The 18,964-nt window shown below is 44.5% G+C and overlaps 1 protein-coding gene across 7 annotated transcripts in view; it reads right to left on the bottom strand.

Annotated features, from left to right (window-relative positions):
- The window catches only part of TLN2 (talin 2), a 490,123-nt gene that overhangs the window by 380,661 nt on the left and 90,498 nt on the right, over positions 1–18,964 (bottom strand). For all 7 annotated transcript variants that reach the window (XM_049905877.1, XM_049905876.1, XM_049905875.1 and 4 more), the window contains one exon: positions 14,185–14,273. The gene's annotated coding sequence lies outside the window, so the exon portion shown is untranslated. The remainder of the gene's footprint in view (positions 1–14,184; positions 14,274–18,964) is intronic.

The following is an 18,964-nucleotide window of genomic DNA, read 5'->3' as shown; positions in this document are numbered from 1 at the left end:
CAAGCTAGCTATCATTTTAAAAGCCCATAAAATAAGGCTTATAATAGTAAAACCAATGCTACAAGTAGGCCGAATCCTTGCCAAAGATCTATTATTTACTCTGTATGAGGGTATTAGTTATCTATTGCTGCATAATGAATTACTAACTCCAAAACTTAGTGGCCTAAAACAAACAGTGCAATTTCACTCCTATGTATATTCTAAAAAGAACTAAAAACAGCAAGTCAGGGAGACACATGCACACCAATATTCACTGCAGCATTTTCACAATAGCCAAAGGGTAGAAACAACCCCAGTGTCCGTTAACAGGGGAATGGATAAACAAAATGTGGTATATCCATCCATACCGTGGGATAATACTTGGCCATAAACAGAAATGAAGTCCTGATACATTCTACAACGTGAACAGAACAAACCTTGAAAAGTTTGCTGAGTGAAAGTCAATCACAAAAAACCCAATATTGTATGATCCCACTTTTAGGAAATATCTAGAAGAGGCAAATGCATAGGCACAAAAGTTTATTAGTGGTTACAGGGGCAGTCGGAAGAGAGAACGGGGAGTTACTGCTTAACGGGTACTGAGAGTTTCTGCTTGGGGTGACGAAAAACTTTCAGAAATAGATAGTGGAGATGGCTGCACAACATGATGTATGTGATTAATGTCACTAGATTGTACATTTAAAAATGGGTAAAAAGTCAAACTTTTTGTTACGTATATTTTACCACAATTGAAAAAAAAAAAACATTTATTATCTCATGGATTCTGTGAGTCAGAAATCTGAGTGACTTAGCTGGGTGGTTTGGGCTCAGGGTCTTTGATGTAGTTGCATTTGGGTTGTCAGCAGGGGCTGCAATCATCCGAAGATTTAACTGGGGTCTGGAGGAGGATCCAATTCCAATATGGCACATTGACGTGGAGGCCTCAGTTTCTTCCCATGTGGGCTTTTCCATAGGCTGCCTGCGTGTGTTCACGTTATGGCAGCTGACTTTCCCCAGGGTAAGTAAACTAAGAGAGAGAGCAAGGAGAAAGCCAAACTGCCTTTTATGACTTTGTCTCTGAAGTCACTTACCATCACTTCCGCTTTGATCTATACATTAATGATTCACTTCTGAGTCCAGCCCACGCTCACAGGGAGGAGAATTAGGCTCTGTCTCTCAAAGAACAGAGTACCAAAAAATGTGTAAACATATTTCAAAGCCACCATCATCAGGTATTTGGTGTCTGGAGGGGAAGAGGTGTTAATAAATAAAGTTCTCCAGTATTTAATTAGCTGCATGAAAAGATTCAGGGAATGCTTCTTAAGAGTGAATGGTTACACAGTACATGTTCTGAGGCTGGTCATTTTAAGGAGCCCTGGTGGTGCAGTGTTTAAGAGCTCAGCTGCTAACCAAAAGGTCAGCAGTTCGAATGCACCAGCCGCTCCTTGGAAACCCTGTGGGGTGGTACTACTCTGTTCTGTAGGGTTGCTGTACGTCCGAATAGACTCAACAGCAATAGGTTTTTTTAGGTCATTTTAAAGGTACCTATGCGGTGTCATATGTGAAAAGCTACACCTGTGTAGACCTTTTCAGTTTGGTTTTTCATAGATGACAAAACATAAAAAATTCCAAAGAGAAAATACAGAAAGAGGTATAAGAGGAACCATGTGTATACACACTTTTATGTCCTTCGAGGAGCTGGGTGACTTGTATCTATACTGTCAATCAGCCAGTCTTAGAACATTCATACTTTCACTGTCCTCTTTTTGGAGTAAGTCAGCAGCTCAGTAGATAAACTATCATGGCACTAAGCTCAATAAATATTTTGAGATCAACTCAGCTATTTAGCTCTTCATTGTATTCTGAAAACAATCACTCAAGCAATACTAGCTTATAAAGACTTCCCATTTGTGTTTCATCAAATGAATTTGAAAATTTTTCTAATTAGCAGTGCTGGACAGCCATTCAACAATTACTCAAGCTCCCCCACAAACAGAAACTCTGGCGATTTTACAGGGATTCTCACAGTCTAGTTTCACTGGGTCCTGCTGATTCTGCAGGGTAAGCATTTGCTGCCAAACCATGAACCTGTGACCTCCCGTCCCCACACCGCTCTCCAAGGCTCAGCTCAGACTCCCTTGTCAGTCAAGCCTTTCCTGCCTCTCCAGATAGAGTTCCCCATTCCTACTCCCACCACCATCTGTAGTTCTTCAGCAGCTTTCTGTGCCAATCCTAGGTAATTCATCACGTCTCACCTGAGCCACCTTTATTTCTGGGCCCCATCCCGAGCAGTCTGTAAGTTCCTTGAGATCAGGGACTGTGTCATACTCCTTTATACATTCCCTCAATATTTTAACAGGGTACTAGGTAGGATGGTCAAGATACATTTTTGTTCATAATGAGCATTTATTTTTTGAGGGAACATTTGTCATATTTCATTTAAAAATAATACTAAACTTTCCCTATTAATCCTAAACCGAACTACATGTGGTCACTGTGTTTGCTTTTACAATGTAATGACAAGTGGGAACAACAGGTATCAGCAGGGTCAAATGCCTGATGTAAAACAATTCATAAACTGGAAGAAGCTTGAGAAGCACTGATCCAGGATAATACCGGCCATAACAGAACTGACCACTCCCCATTTGTCAGTGTGACGTCCTGTGCTGGCCTGCACATTGCTATGATGTTGGAGGCTATGCCACCAGTAATTTAAATACCAGCACAGTCATTCGTGGTGGACAGGTTTTAGTGGAGCTTCCAAACTAAGATAAACTGGGGAGAAAACCCCATGGATCGTTAATAGAGTATCATCCAAAACAGAGCTGGAAGATGAGGTCCTTGATTGGAAGGCCCGACACAATAGCCTCAACAACAGCCTCAAACATACCAACAATCATGAAGATGGCACAGGACCAGGCGACGTTTTGTTCTGTTGTACATGGGGTCGCCATGAGTCAGAGCTGACTCAACGGCAACTAACAACAACAATCAAACTGAAAATCTCCAAAGCTCCAAGGAGCCTCGTCCCTTCCACATGGCAGCCTCCTGAGTCCCAAGAGTCACCTCTACAAGAAATCTCATAACCATTGTTAGAACAACCACCGTGAGTCTCACCAGCCTGATGTGTACACATCATGCGAGTTGACTGAACTGAACTCAGCCCAAGGAGCCAAAGTCAGAAGAGAAGTGACCCACAAAGGAGAAAATGCAGTGGCATCATCTTGACCATTTACAGAATTGCCAAATGTGTGCTAGGAAAAGGTGTGTCTGTGCCCAGATCTGTCTTTTCCACTCCTTGGAAATTCCAAGGCAGCCATGGTAGTCAGACATATTCAAAGGGAACTCCCTGCTATCACTGCATTTGTGTTTCTATGCCAGGATGGACCTCACTCTTACCACAAGGGCAGAGATAAACCTGTTGCCATCGAGTTGATTCCAACTCACTATATAGTGACCCTATAAAAAAATATAGTATAGAGCAAAACTGCCCCATAGGGTTTCCAAGGAGTGTCTGGTAGATTCAAACTGCTGACATTTTGTTGAGCAGCTGAGCTTTTAAGCACTGCACCACCAGGGCTCCAGGGCAGAGGTAAAGCTCTGTTCAAATCTCACGCAATTTATTCCTCACAACGAGCAATCTGGGGCAGTAATCCCTCCACCTGTACTCAAGAGTACACCTGCTGAGAACAGAGGTGTCCCCCTTAGGAAAATCCAGTATACAAAAAGCACTTTCAAACCAGACCCTTCCAAATACTTTAGAGGAGAAAAGTGTCCTCTTTAAATGCCCAACCTCTCTAGAACAGGTAGATTAAATTATGCAAATTCAACTGCGTATTAACAATGGGATCCAAGTTAATATCGCCAATAATGGGACAAAATGACATCATGTCCTCCTGACGTGAGGCACTGAGAAGGATACAAAACATCATTTATATAGGCAGTCTCCAACTCACGACATAACACACGTTTCCACAAACCATACTTAGCACTTATGACTGTCTTTACTTTTTTTTAATCTCATCATTAGTCCTATGTACGACATACAATGTTGCAGCATGTAATTTGCTGATGTTATCAATCTCAGACGTTCACTGTTATGATTTACTGTTCAAAACACCGCTGTACAGCAAGCTATGAAAACTGGAAAAAAAAAAGGGATTCAACTTACATCAGAATCGACTTACAACAGGGTCCTCGGAACGGACCCGGTCCTAAGTGGGGGATAACCTGAATAGCATTCTACATCTCATCATGAGGAAGCTTATAGTGAGGGAACGTCATACAAACCCAAACTACAACAAAATAACTGCTCTGTATGCTTCAAAACGGTCAACATCACAAAAGGCAAAGAAAAGCAGAGGAGTTGTTCCCAACGAAAAGAGACTAAAGAGACTGCCAACTAAATGCAATGTATGATCCTGGATGGGATCCTAGATCAGGGAAAGAGTTGCTATAATGGACAGTACTGTGATAAGTGGTAAAATTTGGATATGAACTGTATATTATGTAACAGTACCTCCATGTTGCAGTTATTTTTTCACAAATAACACACCCACATAAATAATGTGCCCACATATATAAGGTTTACAAAAATAGGGAATTTCGTGGTTGGCAAACAAACATACAGCACTCATGTTATCTGCATAAAAATATGCAGATGTCCTGCTTTTATGACATGAGCCGTGGTTATGAGAGAGAACATCCTTGTTCTTAGGAAATATTTGCTGAAATATTCAGGGGTAAAGGAACATTATGTGTGTAACTCACTTTCAAAGGGTTCAGAAAAAGATAACATGTATACAGAGATTGATAAAGCAAATGTTTATAACAGATGAATTTAGCTGAAGGCTATGCAGAAGTTATTTGCATTCTTGCAACTTTTCTGTAAGTTTGAAATTGTTTCAAAATAAAAGCTGTTTCAAAACAACACAAATTCAAATTCAAATTGAAAGAAGTATTTCCACATTAACATCTGTTGAATAAGGTAAGGCCACCATACAAAACTCAGGTGCTACCATCTACCCCACCCTCAGACACAAGTGACCATGCCCCTCATCCACTTCCAAGCCAACGGGACAGCTGGTCCAAGCACAGCTATTCAGATGTATCTCTTCAGAATGGGAAATGAGCAGACACAGACTGAGCCAGGTAGCTGTGAGGAGCTGGGCTAAGCAGAGGAGAGTCTTAGGGGTGAGGTCTCCAAAGGAAGTGTCTGAAAAAGAGCTGATCTGGTGTAAATAAGCAAGAGAGTGAAGCTACTGCACAGAAAGATCCGAGAACTGCTTCTCTCATAGAAAAGGGGAAAAGGACAGAGAGAGAGAGAACTGAAAACCTTGATGGGTCCCAGTGGGCTCTCTCGGGCACATAGGAGGTGCTCAATAAAAGCTGCAACCAGCAGCTACATTAAACATCCCCACTCACTTCATTTAAGCTAGTGCGCCTGAGAGTCTGTTCCTTGCACACAAAGAACCTTGGCAAGGACAGACCCCTATTAATACAGTAAGATAAGCAGTCAACAAACTATCACACAGCAAGGCAGAGGTCATGGGGTCCCCTCCTTGCTTCCGCCCCTTTTCCCAGAGGAGGGAATAGCTCCTTCCATTCTCCTCATGCCCACAGTCTCATACCCGGAGACAAACTGGCTGCAGTTAGGGGTACAGCCTGTGACAGAGACCACTCCGACAGGAGTCATGCAGTGCGGGCAAATGACAGGAAGGAAGGAACTAAAGCCCTGACCAGTCACGAGACCTGGATCCTTGGACTTGTTTCTGTCACTCACCTCCTTTCCACGTGGCAAGCCACCACACTCACATGACCCTGCAGCAGGCAGAATAATGGGCACCCAAAGGCATCCACATCCTAATCTCCAGAACCTGTGACTACACTACCTTACGTGGCAAAAGGCCCTTTGAAGGTGTGAAGTTGAGGATCTTGAGATGCGGAGATGATCCTGAATTATCTGGTGGGCCCGATGTAAGCACATGAGTCCTTAAAAGCGGAGACCCTTGGCCGGCTGTGATCAGAGGGGAATGTGACAATGACAGAAGGGTCAGATGAAGCGGAAACACAGTTGGCTCTGAAGATGGAGAACTGGGGTGTAAGCCAAGGAACACAGGCAGCCTCTAGAACTTGGAAAAGGCAAGGAAGCGGATTCTCCCAGTCCCCTAGAGCCTCCAGAAGGAACGTAGCCTGCTGACACCCTGATCTTAGCCCTGAAAGAACCGTGCTGGACTTCTAACCTACAGTCTTGTACGATAATAAATTTGTGTTCTTTTAAGCCACCAAGTTTGAGGTAATTTGTTACAGAAGCAATCGAAAACTAACAGAGGTCCTATTCCCTCATCTGGAAATGAGTGAGTCTTCATATTCTTTTGAGAACTGGGGTTTGTGGAGCCTACAGTCCCATTCACGCTGCCAGTCCCTCGGTCTCCGGAACCCCTGGGACATCACGGGATGACTTTAGGCCCTAAACTAGATGACCTCTAAAGATAACTAACAAAGCCAATGACCTCCATGCCAGGCTGAACTTGCGTGGTACCATCTGTCCTTGTTTTGTACCATATTTTGCCACCAGAGCTCTAACCTTTCTTTTTTCAGTAATAAAAATAAAACATGTCCTGAGTTACTAAGTAATTATCAGGACCGGTGGCACAGAGCACAAGGATCCAAGTTGCATCCACTTCATCAGGTTAACTTTCCCCTGCAACCACAACCTCCCTTTCTCTCTTCCTCTGATCCTGGGGTGAAATCCACACAAGCATCTTCCAGATGTCTGAGTCAGCCTCCCCACCACAGGCCCAACTGCAGCAGCAGCTGGCTGTGAACTCAAGGCAGCAAAGCCCAAGCCAGCCCTGGGAATTCAGCTGCTGCGCAGGGCTCCCCGACCCTGTCACTTTGCCTAACAACGTCTCCCTGAAACTGCCCTTTTGTCTCCTGGGAGCTGTCAGCTGGCCCACAGATACTCTGTCAATCGTAACCCATGGGTGTTGTGACACGTTTCCACCATGAAGCAGAAGCTACTTAACAGATTGCCTCTGCTCTCAGAAGGGCGTTGCAGAGTACTTTTATCACCAAAATACTCCCACTGAACAAAACATCTGGAGGAGACAGCTCCTGCCCTGACTACTATGTGGTTCCGCTAACAAGGATCATTCCAAGCCTCGGGACTTTGGTGGAGGTGGACTGTTTTGCACTAGAGCCTGTTTGGAGCTCCCATTGCTTTATTCTGCCGATACCGGCAGGGTGCGTGGCCTCAGCAAGTGCATTTTCACGGAAGGAGGACAGACAGATCCAGAAGAAAAGAGCTGCCGTTGCTTTTGACACCTTCCTTTCTATCGACTTAATAACTGAGGCTCACCAGACAGGCCACCCAGGAGATCTGTCCAGAGATAGGGAATATCACCTTAAAGGAAAAAACACCTGTAAACTATAAAAAAAAAAAGTAAACTATAACACAGGCAAACAGCAGTGGTTAAAGAAATCCTCCCCCCCCCCAACCTTGTGTTCAGGAAAACAGCTTACTGCCAAGTAACTACCCTCCCCATATGACTTAGCATGGGCCCCTGTTCACCTGTGACAAGGCCAGACACCAAAAAACCAAAAACCAAACCCACTGCCGTCGAGTTGATTCCGACTCATAGCGACCCTATAGGACAGAGTAGAACTGCCCCACAGAGTTTCCAAGAGGTGCCTGGTGGATTCAAACTGTTGACCTTTTGGCTAGCAGCTGTGGCACTTAACCACTATGCCACCAGGGTTTCCCTCCAAATTCCCATTCCTTATCTCATAAATGCACAGCTGAATTGCTTGTCTCCACTGAGCAATCGGAAACAAAATGCTCATTATCCAAACTTCAGTCAAGCTGCTCTCCTTCTCCAAGTTCCCATACTCTGGCCCACCCTCAGCCTGAGCCAACATGCTACCCTCTGTAAGATCCGTTCCTGGAGACATTGTCCCTTCTTCCCACTTCCCCACGTCTGGTTCTTCCCATCCTTGTTTACATGCAGAAAACCAAAAAATCAAACCCGTTACCATCAAGTCGATTCCAACTCATAGTGACCCTCCAGGACAGAGTAGAACTGCCCACGGGGTTTCCAAGTCTGTAATCTTCACAGAAGCAGAGCAGCCATGGGTTGGAACCACCGACCTTTTGGTTAGCAGCCAAGCACTTTAACCACTGCACCACCAGGGCTCCTTTTGTTTACTCTCAGTCTCTATACTAGAAAACTGTTCTTTCCTGATGTTCGAGGCACCTGCCGATCCTGAGGTCAGAGTTCTCTCCTCCTCAGGTTGTAGTGGTTCCGTTCCCTCTTTTCTTTCTGAATAAAGCCTCTCGTCAAAGTCTGGATTTATTTTTTATTTGACGAAACTGAAGACTTGCACTAGAAACGATTCAGGCCCCAAAGAGAGGTCTGACCTAATCACCTGGGATCGAGACTTGGCCAGACAGGGCGCAGGCTACGATAGAGAAGGAAGAAGCCTGTCCAGGAGTAGGCAGGTCAGCACAGCTCCCCACCCCCCCACCCCCCCCCAGGGAATTTTATCAGCCCTTTATCACCCTGTCATCGTCCAAGCCTGTAAAACCCAAGACCTGCCACAGATGCCTGCCGGATGACAGAGAGCAGCTGTGACTCTGCCTTGCAGAAGTGTGTTTCCAGCAAATGTCACAGGGGACTTCTGGGTGCCTGGGGGACCCTGGCAGCAGACAGTCCAGCATGGCCTCTGCACGTACACAAAGGAGCTGATCTCAGAGCAAGAGTGGAGGGACACTGGGCAAGGGACAGAGGCAGAGGCCGCTCCAGGGCTTGACAGAGACCAGTCCCACCCACCTACTCGCATCTTCACTTCCAAACATACTGGACAAGAAGCGACTTCCAAACACACTGGACAAGAAGCGGTGGCTCCTGAGTACCTACTAAGCCCCACTGGGAACAAAGGTGAAGGGGAGGAACTCAGAAAAAGAAGCAATCAGGGAAGGCTGGGAGAGTCCAGGAGGTGGCATGATTAAGCCTCAAACAGGGAATCACAGAGCCAGAGAGCATCCTGGCAGCCCCCAGGTCTCCGGGTAAGAAGGCTTTGTTTGAAGCCCTATGAATTCCCAGGTCTGGCACAGCTGTGTTTTTAAAAAGTCCTTTTATTTTTATTTAGCTTTCAAAATAGCAAAAATTTTAAGAATTAATAACCTTCTGTGCTAGTGAGGGGTCCTTACACGGTTGTCAAGGATATAAGTTGTATCATCTTTTGAAAAAGGAATTTACGAAGGGCATATCCTTTGACCTTGAAACTACAGACACACCCACACTGGCCTACAGATAAATGTTAAAGAATGCTCATTGCAATGTTTAAACAAACAAACAAAACGAAGTGGGGTGGGGAGAAAGAGGCCCAGCAACAGGGGACTGAATCATTAAATAACAAATAGCGTAAAGAAATAAAACCATTCAATATGGGATAGATAAAAACCTTACGTCTGTATTAACATGGAATAAGTGTCTGAGGTATATTAAATTTTAAAAAGCAGTACACAAAAACATATTATGATATTATTTTTGTTAAAAACCTACACTTTCTCACACACACAGGGTCATAAGACCCTGCACAATCCTCTGAACAATCCTGACACCACCTTGAAAATATTTTTCCATCTTACAAAAAAAGCAAACGGGACTAATTTGTCTATTGCTCTTTAGCCATGTAAGATTTCTCTGTGCAAGCGCAGAGAATGAGTAAAAACTTGCAAATTCCAAACTAGCGGTCCCTCTGGTGAGGAATCATCCTTTTTAGTTTTAATTTTTTGTTTTATGTTTTTTATTTTAACTTAATTTCTTAAAAATAAGGAAAAAGATGCCTCTCAGGGTCTCGAATGAAGGAGAGAATGATGATTGGATGTTACCACGGACCCATCATTTCGAATGAGGAAAAGTAATAAAACGGGTCAGAACACCCCCATTTGGTGGAACCGGGGTACATAAGTAGGAGGGCTTCAGCCATGGGCTGCAGGCAAAACGCTCAGTGATTCCAGCCCCGCCCCCTCCTGCGCTGTCAGCAATGCTGGCTCTCGGGCTGGGACATTCTGGACAACTGAGAACCCTGCCTGAGGTGAGGAAGGGAGCCAGGATGGCAAGACAGTAAGTATGTGAGTACTGTTTACACTGCATCTGAAGGAAAAAAAGGCCTGAGTCTCTGTCTCCTAACCCATTGCTATAGCCATCAAGTCTGTTCTGTCTCATGATGACCCTTGATTTAGAAAATAATGTTGGAGTCATTATTCCCTGTCCTTGAGCATAGAGAATGCGACCTAGCTGGAGCTGGGCTCACAAGGACTCACAGGGACACATCAACTAGGCCCTGAGATAAAGAAAGGAGAATTATTTTGGAAAATATCTTTCAGGGAACCTTTCATGTAAGCCAGAACACAAAAGAATTTCCAATCTTATCTTCTTCTATTAACATTTAGTGAACAGAAATTTGCTGGACCAATGAAGACCCTCTTGACTGTCATTACTGAAACCTGTACCAATGATTGTTGAGAGGGACAATTCAAAATTTAGGATCAGAGTTTCTAGCCAATCTGTGAAAAGGTGAAGCTTTCAATGGTTCTGCCCGTTTTGTAATGTTAATATATAGTGGTGACTCTGTAACTTTCTTTGGACTCGGGCAGACATGGCTGCGGCAGCATGCTTGGCCGTTTTTTTTTTTTTCCCGTTCTTGCTTATTCTGTAATACTTCCTTGGACTCAGGCAGACATGGCTGCGGCAGCATGCTTGTCCGTTTTCCCATTCTTGCTTACTCTGTAATATTTCCTTGGACTCAGGCAGACATGGCTGCGGCAGCATGCTTGTCCGTTTTCCCATTCTTGCTTACTCTGTAATATTCCCTGGACCCAGGCAGACATGGCTGCGGCAGCATGCTTGCCCGTTTTCCCGTTCTTGCTTATCCTGTAATATTTCCTTGGATTCAGGCAGACACTAGCCCTGGCAGCATGCCTGTCTGCCTCCTACTTTTGTCATTTTGAATACATGCAGAATAAAATATTCTTTTTGCTTTACTAAACTCTGATGTTTTTTACCCTATAACACCCTACAGGACAGAGTAAAACTGCCCCATAGGGTTTTCCAAGGAGCGCCTGGCGGATTTGAACAGCCGACCTGTTGGTTAGCTGCCATAGCTCTTAACCACCGCGCCACCAGGTTTCCCTGTGTCTCCCAGTCTCCTGAAATTTACACTTCCCATAATTGTGAATTTTTTTTAAGTGCAATCTAGCACTTAGGAGGGGGCAACAGCCCGAGCCTGGCAACCCTAAAGCAAGTAACAAAGGCCCACGAAAGGCTGGAAACACTGCCCAGTGCCCCGAAGGCAAGCAAGGGGGAAGATGCTCCCCTTTACACACTTTTGTCCTTTCTTAATGTTTTTAAATGTCAAGGAGGTTGTAAATTGCTGTGTAGCTTTTATTTAAGAAAAAGGATGTTTTAAAGAAATACCAACAATGCCTATGTTATAGGAAAGAATGTAAAATGCTTTAGACGGTCGCCCAGCATCCTCCACCCCACAGCTCTCTCCCATTACTTCCGATAATTGAAGACCCCAGAGAGGAGGACTTTTGAAGCCCCCAAAAGGCAAGGAAACACCTACCCTTCTCTTTTCATCTGAAAGGTTGTCATTAGAGATCAATCTTCCCACTGTTACCACTTCTGGGTTTGTTGAAGTATTCATCAGCAAAAAAAAACAAAACCAAACCCATTGCCGTAGGGTTGATTCTGACTCACAGCAACCCTATAGGACAGAGTAGAACTGTCCCATAGGGTTTCCAAGGCTGTAATCTTTACGGAAGCAGACTGCCATATCTTTCTCTACAGAGAGACTGGTGGGTTTGAACCTATGACTTTTTGGTTAGCAGGGAGACACTTAACCCTTGCACACCAGTTAATTCATCACTCTACAAAAGGCTGGATTTAGATAAGCAAGTGAAAGAAGGAAATTCCTTTGATGGGTTTCTTTAACAAATGTTTACTGAAGCTGAAGGCCAGAAGTACAAGGGAAGATGAGGCATAATCCTGCCTTCAAGGGGCTCACTGTATAAAAGGCAAAAGAGTTGGCTTCAGACAACGGGATAAGTGCTCAGTGAAAGGAACTGAGCCAGACACAGAGGGCATGGAAGAACAGGAGGCTTCAACCCATCCCTGAAGAACAAGTCTCCAAGAACTGTGAGATGGGCTTTACCAACTTCCATCTGTTCCTTAAAACAACCTTGCAGAGTAAAACTCATCTCCCTCCTTTCACTGGTAAAGAACAGGCTCAGGGAAGAGCAGCAACTCATGCAAACACCAATCAAACCCACTGCTGTCGAGTCAATTTCGACTCACAGTGACGCTATAGGAAGGACAGAGTAGAACTGCCCCATAGGGTTTCCAAGGAGCGCCTGGTGGATTCCAACTGCCAACCTTTTGGTTAGGAGTCACAGCACTTCACCACTACACCACCAGGGTTTCCAGCTAATTAGGGATGCCCATATGAGGAAAACGAGGCCCAGATAAATGTGCCCAGGCACAAGGTTATCACACTGCAGAGCAGGGATGTGAACCTGGCTTCCACTCGTTCTAGAGCTTTGCTTCTGGATCCTGGCAACGTTCAACTTAGCTTTGCCTTTGCCACTGGCTTGGCCCAGCCCAGAGCTCAACATATACATGAAGCCAAAACGGAGGAGCATAACTGAAAACTGAAAACCTGTAAGAACTGGGAGGCAGCCACTGGCCACAATGTTTTTTAAAAATTCCCAAGACTTGCCTGTTTTCTCATTTGACTAACAATAAGTAATGGCAAGAAAATCTCAATTAATTAAAAGATTACGGAGTGGGAATCCAGAGTGAAAGGTTTACAGGGGCTTTCTATGCTATCTCTGCACCTTTTCTGTAAACCTAAAACTATTCTAAAATTAAACATTTATTTAAAATATAAATAAAAAAGTATCTGATACAGAATAGACAAAATAACCCTGAAGAGAGCAAGATTATTTAGAGATTGTCTTTGATACAGAAATTCCATGGAGTGGCAAAAAAAAAAAAAGAATCATTCCCCAAACCCTCACCTCAGGCCTCCAAACCCCGAAGTTGTCAAGGACTAAGTTGTAACTGCAACCCTCAAACCACCAGCAGCTGTTATGCCCCCTGCCCAAGTGGTGGAAGGAGAGGTGGGACAAGGAGCCAGCCCCCCCAAACTGAGCACCCACTTTTTCTCCTCCCTGCTTATTTCTGCCCTGCATGGACCAAGTTCCTCCCCTAACTCAGGGGCCAACATGCTGCCAAAGCAACATTTTAAAGATACCACACAGGGAAGGGCCATACCCAAGGATTTTATGTCACAGGGGATAGAATATAGCACATATAAATAACCTAGTCTTGCTACTAGCAGTAAAACCCTATTCCCAGTTAGGATCCTGAAAGAAAAAGAGGACCAAGGAGACAGCCCTGGCCAGGGGTGCGACAGACCACACCAGCTGTGTGACTCTGACCCAGTAAAGCTGCTTTTCCCCCTCCACCTCAGTCTCCTCCTCTGATAATGGCAACTATGTCCGCCTCTTGGAGTCCCTGGATGGTGCAATTGGTTAACATACTGCTAACCAAAAGGCTGGAGGTTTGAGGCCACCCAGAGGGCGTAAGGAGAGAGCCTGGAGATCTACTTTCAAAAAATTAGCAACTGAAAGCCTTATGGAGCACAGTTCTACTCTGACACACATGGGGGTCACCATGAGTCAGACTGGACTTCATGGCAACTGGTATACCTGCCTTCTAAGCTGTTGGGAGGGTTGAGGTATAAGAATATGTGCCAAGTACTTAGCACAACACCTAATGCATCGTAGGTACCCCATAAATGGCTGTCAGAACTGTTAATATTATAATGGAGATGAAAAGGAAAAGAATCTGGACCTGTGTGTTTGGATCTGGTGGTACAACAAAGAAGCTCCAGGGTGGCAGAATCAGAAGACCCCACAACCATTCTGACTGCCAGGGGACAGAAACGCTGTATCTGGAAGCACAAGCTGCTGTCTCCGCGGCCCTAAAGCTGCGTGTGAGAGGCTGGCTGTGAGGGCAAAGGTCCATCAACCAGGCCCAGTTGGGTTCTGCAGCTCCTGGACACTACGCCTCTATGCCTGAGATTCCACGAGTCTGTGGCTGCTCATAAAGTAGAAAAATGGAGATTACTCACGTTTTCAACAGGTTGATCCCGGAACTTGTGGGCAGCCGAGCATTCAAAGGGCCAGGAACCACATCCAGATGTTACCCTGCAGCAGCGCACTGGAGGAGAAGAGAAAGATGGCGTGTGTCAGTGCAGGTGGCACCATTAGGGGTGAGCGTCATCCTCCCGGAGCTGACCCGGAGGTATCAGGTTATCAAGAGAGCTGGGAAGGAAAATGCCCAAATAGTAAACTGTCTCAGGGTAACCTACCATACAGTGCTGAGGCTGGCAACCCTCTGACTTCGATGCCCCCAAACGACGGCTCCAGAGCACCCTCTCTCTGCAAACCCCACAATGTGGAGTCCAGGCACATAACCGCAAAGGGCCCTTGACGATGACCAAGTCCAAACTCCGTTTATAGATGAGAAAAACCAAGGCTCAGAAAGAACACAGGCCCAGCCCCGAATCACTACTATCACCACCAGATGCCACTGAGTAGATTTCAACTCATAGCATCCCCAAGTGTTGAACTGTGCTCCACAAGCTTTTTAATGGCCGGTTTTTCGGAAGTAGACAGTCAGGCCTCTTTCTCCCTAGACACTTTTGGGTGGACTCAAACCACTGTTTCAGTTAGCAGCCCAGCACATTAACCATTTGTAACTCCAAAATCAGCAGTGGGTAATGGCAAGGCCAGGAGCAGAATTGCAGAATCAAATCCATAAAGCTTAAATTTACCTGTAAATTACCTTTCTAGTAAAACTCAGTTTCTAAACAAATGTCACTCTGTTTGGTTCTTAACCAAGAAGAGACAAAGTAGCCTGGAGGTCCAAGTCTTAACCGTTTCTCTAGTTCTCTCTCCTTCATCCCAAGACTTACCTTCACCCAGCCAAACTGAAACTTCTGATTTTCTTCAAAAACAGAACTGCTCGCATTTGAACAGGGGAAAAAAAATCTAGAAACTTTGGAGAGAAACCTGAAGACTTAAAAAAAAAAAACTCAACTTATGAGACGAGAAGCTCTTTGCCAGTGCATTAGGTTTACAGACCCCAGAGAGCAGAACCTTTCCAGGAAGCTCGGGAAGACCATAAACAGGAGTGGGTTTCAAAGCCCAGTAGGCTAAGATTGTTGTCTGTGCTTACTTGGTAAAATGAAAAGGATGATCAAAATGCTAATTCTCTAGGAAATGAGGCTTTTGATTATTGTTTTGTTTTTTTTTTTTTATTAAATCTTCATTTAATTATATATTTAAACCGTAATCATCTAAATAATCAGCTCTTGCCCGGGTTCTAGTTCCAGCTGGCCCCGACGAATCAACACAACCTTGGACGATCACCTAATGGTACAGGACCCCCATCAGCTCATCCATAAAATGAGCAGCCTGGACGAGATAAATCTCAGGGGCCTTTCTGCTAGAAAATTCTAAAATCCCCTTACACCTTTGGAACAGAACTGAAAGTACTCCACATGAAGTCCGCTTACATGAAGTATACTCTCCTACTCTGAAGAAATAAGTGTCAGTCATTCTAAACTAAAATTACTCTCTCTCTTAGGAAATCAGGGTAAAGTCAAGGAAACAATGGTTGTATTCTGTTTCCTGTGAGTTCCCTTCAGCAGGGACAAATCTTCCCCCACCCTCACTAAATGGGTATTTGGATGTGTTTCCCCAAAGGTCCATTATTATTTACAAGGCAACAGATAGGGTTTCTTTTGCATAAAATGGAACTTAGGCAGTGAGGTCATTTGTTTTGAAACTACAGCAACCATTCCAATTTTTGTTTCCATTAAAGCATTCTAGTTACTCTGGGTCAAGAGAGGGATATGCAGATTTCAGAGAAAATGCAAAGCCTGCTCAAAAACATGCTCAACCCACAGCAGGTCAAGGATTCCACATTGGGCAACCCAGATTGTAACTTACTGCCCATTTCCTGTTCAACAGTCAGGCTTCTCAATGTGAAATGCCTGTGCGGACTGTACTCAGACTCAGCAGGACCAAACCCATCTCAAGAAAGCTTTGCCAGCCACAGATGAAAAACAAACAAAGAAAAAATCTACCTGTCATGGATTGAATTGTGCCCCCCTAAAGTATGTCAACTTGGCCAGGTCATGATTCCCTTCTATGACTGTCTACCATTTTATCTTCTGATGTGATTTTCCTATGTGTTGTAAATCCTGTCACTACGGTGTAATAAGATGGATTAATAGCAGTTATACTGATGAGGTCTACAAGATTAGATAATGTCTTAAGCCAATCTCTTTTGAGATATAAAAGAGAAAAGCAAGCAGAGAGACGGGGGGGGGGGGGCCTCATACCACCAAGAAAGCAGCACCGGGAGCAGACTCCATCCTTTGGACCTAAGATCCCTGCACTGAGATGCTCCCAAACCAAGAGAAGACTGCAACGGGTTTGGTCTGGTTTCGGTAGCATTTGTGGTGGAAAAGTACGACTCTTCAGCTAGCAATGCTAACAACCCTTTGTGAGCCCTGTCGTTCTCAGACACTAGAGGCCTTTACCTCAGAGTTTCGGTAGGGACCTTCCCTTACAAAGCTTGGTGCCCAATTTTTCAAAACTAAAATAATAAGAATAAATAACAAACAGAAACAGATATTGCTTAGGAATGCACGCACCGGTAATAAAACAAAGAAAAGCAAAGATCGGTTGAAACGAAGAGTTGAAATTCAGGTCTCTTTTGGGGACAGGAGCAGGTAGCAATTGGGAAGGGGCCCAGAAGGGACTTCTAAGGTACTCGTAACCTGGTTGTTGGCTTCCCAGGGGTTCGTTCTAGTCTTTAAACAATACCTAACATTTTACATACTCTTCTGTATGCCTAAAAACCAAAAAACCAAACCCACTGCCATCCAGTCGATTCCGACTCATAGCTACCCTATAGGACAGAGCAGAACTCCCCCACAGAGTTTCCAAGGAGAGCCTGGTGGATTCGAACTGCCAACCCTTTTAGCACAGATCAAAGCAACTTTTTTAAAAACACAAATTCATATAAGTGAGAGGGACCTCCAAGAGTTGTTCTCATTCCAGCCACATTAATAAGACTGTGGAGTAAGCCCAGTGCTTGTCAAGGGGTGGGGCTCGACAGTGAGAAGTTCTGGCTTCAGGGACAGGTCTATAAATACACTTTCACTTTTAAAAGTCCACGCCCTGGGGTGGTCCTGTGCTCAGGGTTGAGGCCACTCTGTCCTCAGATGCTGCCCATCAGTCTGGGAAAAGCTGGTGTTGGGTTTCTGAGAACCCAACAATCTTTCCTCTTGCATGCTCTGCATGCCTATTTCCTGTGGGACATTCTGTTACTATGAACATTCTCGTTAATCTATCCTTAACAGCTGAGAAAGAAGAAAAGGACCAGACACATCAGTGGAGTTGGGAGGAACATTTGGCCACCTCCCTCCTCAGCTGGATGCAGAGGCCTGTGTGCATTCCTTACACCTTCTCCTTCAGACACCTTGTCGTTCCTCTATTTTCCTCACGAGAATTTTGCTCTTTCAATGAATAGTCAAGTCATTCATTGGCTAAAGTAATAGTTAAGGGTATGGAGACATAGCCCTTCCCGCACTTACCAATATTTTCTTGGCCAAATGAGTACGGAAAGCATGCTCCTTTCCTACTAATTTGAACAAGACTATCTCATCCAAAAGACTTGTTTTTTATTTTTTTTAGAAATCTCACTAGTAGACAAAGTTGTCGTTTACATTTATTAGTTAGAATAATCAAAAGATGACACCATGACATCAAACAATCCCAGTTTTTGATAGCCCATGTAAGTGCATGGCCAATGCATGGTGGTACATGCCATCCATATGGTTAAGGCTGTACGCCAACCTGGCTGGGCCATGATTCTCAGTCGTTTGGCAGTTATGTAATGATGTAATTTGGCAGTTATGTAATGATGTTGTCATCCTCCATGATGTGATCAGCCAGTTTTAAGGGGGGGTTCCTTGGGGGTGTGGCCTGCATCCAATACATGTATTGACATTCTAGCCAAGCTTGCTCAACTGCTCTGGATCTTGCATCCAGCCCATCATCCGACCTCTGGTTCTTGGGACTTGAGCCAGCAGCCTGCCATCTGACCTGCCAATCTTGGGTTCATCAGCCCCTGCAGCTATGTGAGTCAGGAGAAGCCCCCAGCCTGACACCTGATCCACAGACTTGGGGCTTGCCAGCTTCTACAACTGCATGAGCCATTTCCTTAAAATAAATCCCTCCCTCTCCCTCTCTATACATAGGTATGCTTCACTGGTTTTGCTTCTCTAGAGAACCCAGCCTAAGACAGAAGGAAATATTTTATTTCCTCCTCTCTTGTTGAGAGTCTCCTCTACTTCATAGCTGATTAACATAATTGCTGTCAATAAATTGTATACCTGTAAAAAGTTGAATTGGCAAAAGTTGTGTGATACATTTACAAAAAAAGACAAAAAAAAAAAAGTTGTTGTTGAGGCTGTCTATATACAACCAAAAACCTCATGAGATTTGGTTCCTTGATTTGGAGATTTAGGATCAAGGGTTCACAGGACATCTCAGTAAATTAGCCTATTAACGTTTGGTGCCTTTGTTCTCCCTCCTAACTTGTTGCATAGTTCCTGGGGTCTTAAAAGCATGCAAGTGACCATCCAAAGTACAATTAGTCTCTATTCACCTGGAGCAACACAGAAGGAGAGTTAGGAACAGGAGGAAGAAATGTCACTAAGTGCCTCCATGAACAAATGCCTCCTTTGCCATGAGACCAGAACTGGATGGTGCCCAGTTACCATTACTGAACATTTTGATCAAAGGTTCTCTAGAACATTCCAGATCAAAAAG

This window comes from Elephas maximus, chromosome 13 (assembly GCF_024166365.1).
Source record: "Elephas maximus indicus isolate mEleMax1 chromosome 13, mEleMax1 primary haplotype, whole genome shotgun sequence".
In the NCBI taxonomy this organism is placed as follows: Eukaryota; Metazoa; Chordata; class Mammalia; order Proboscidea; family Elephantidae; genus Elephas; species Elephas maximus.
The sequence above is the reverse complement of the archived record's forward strand: the minus strand, read 5'-3'. Positions and strand labels throughout refer to the sequence as shown.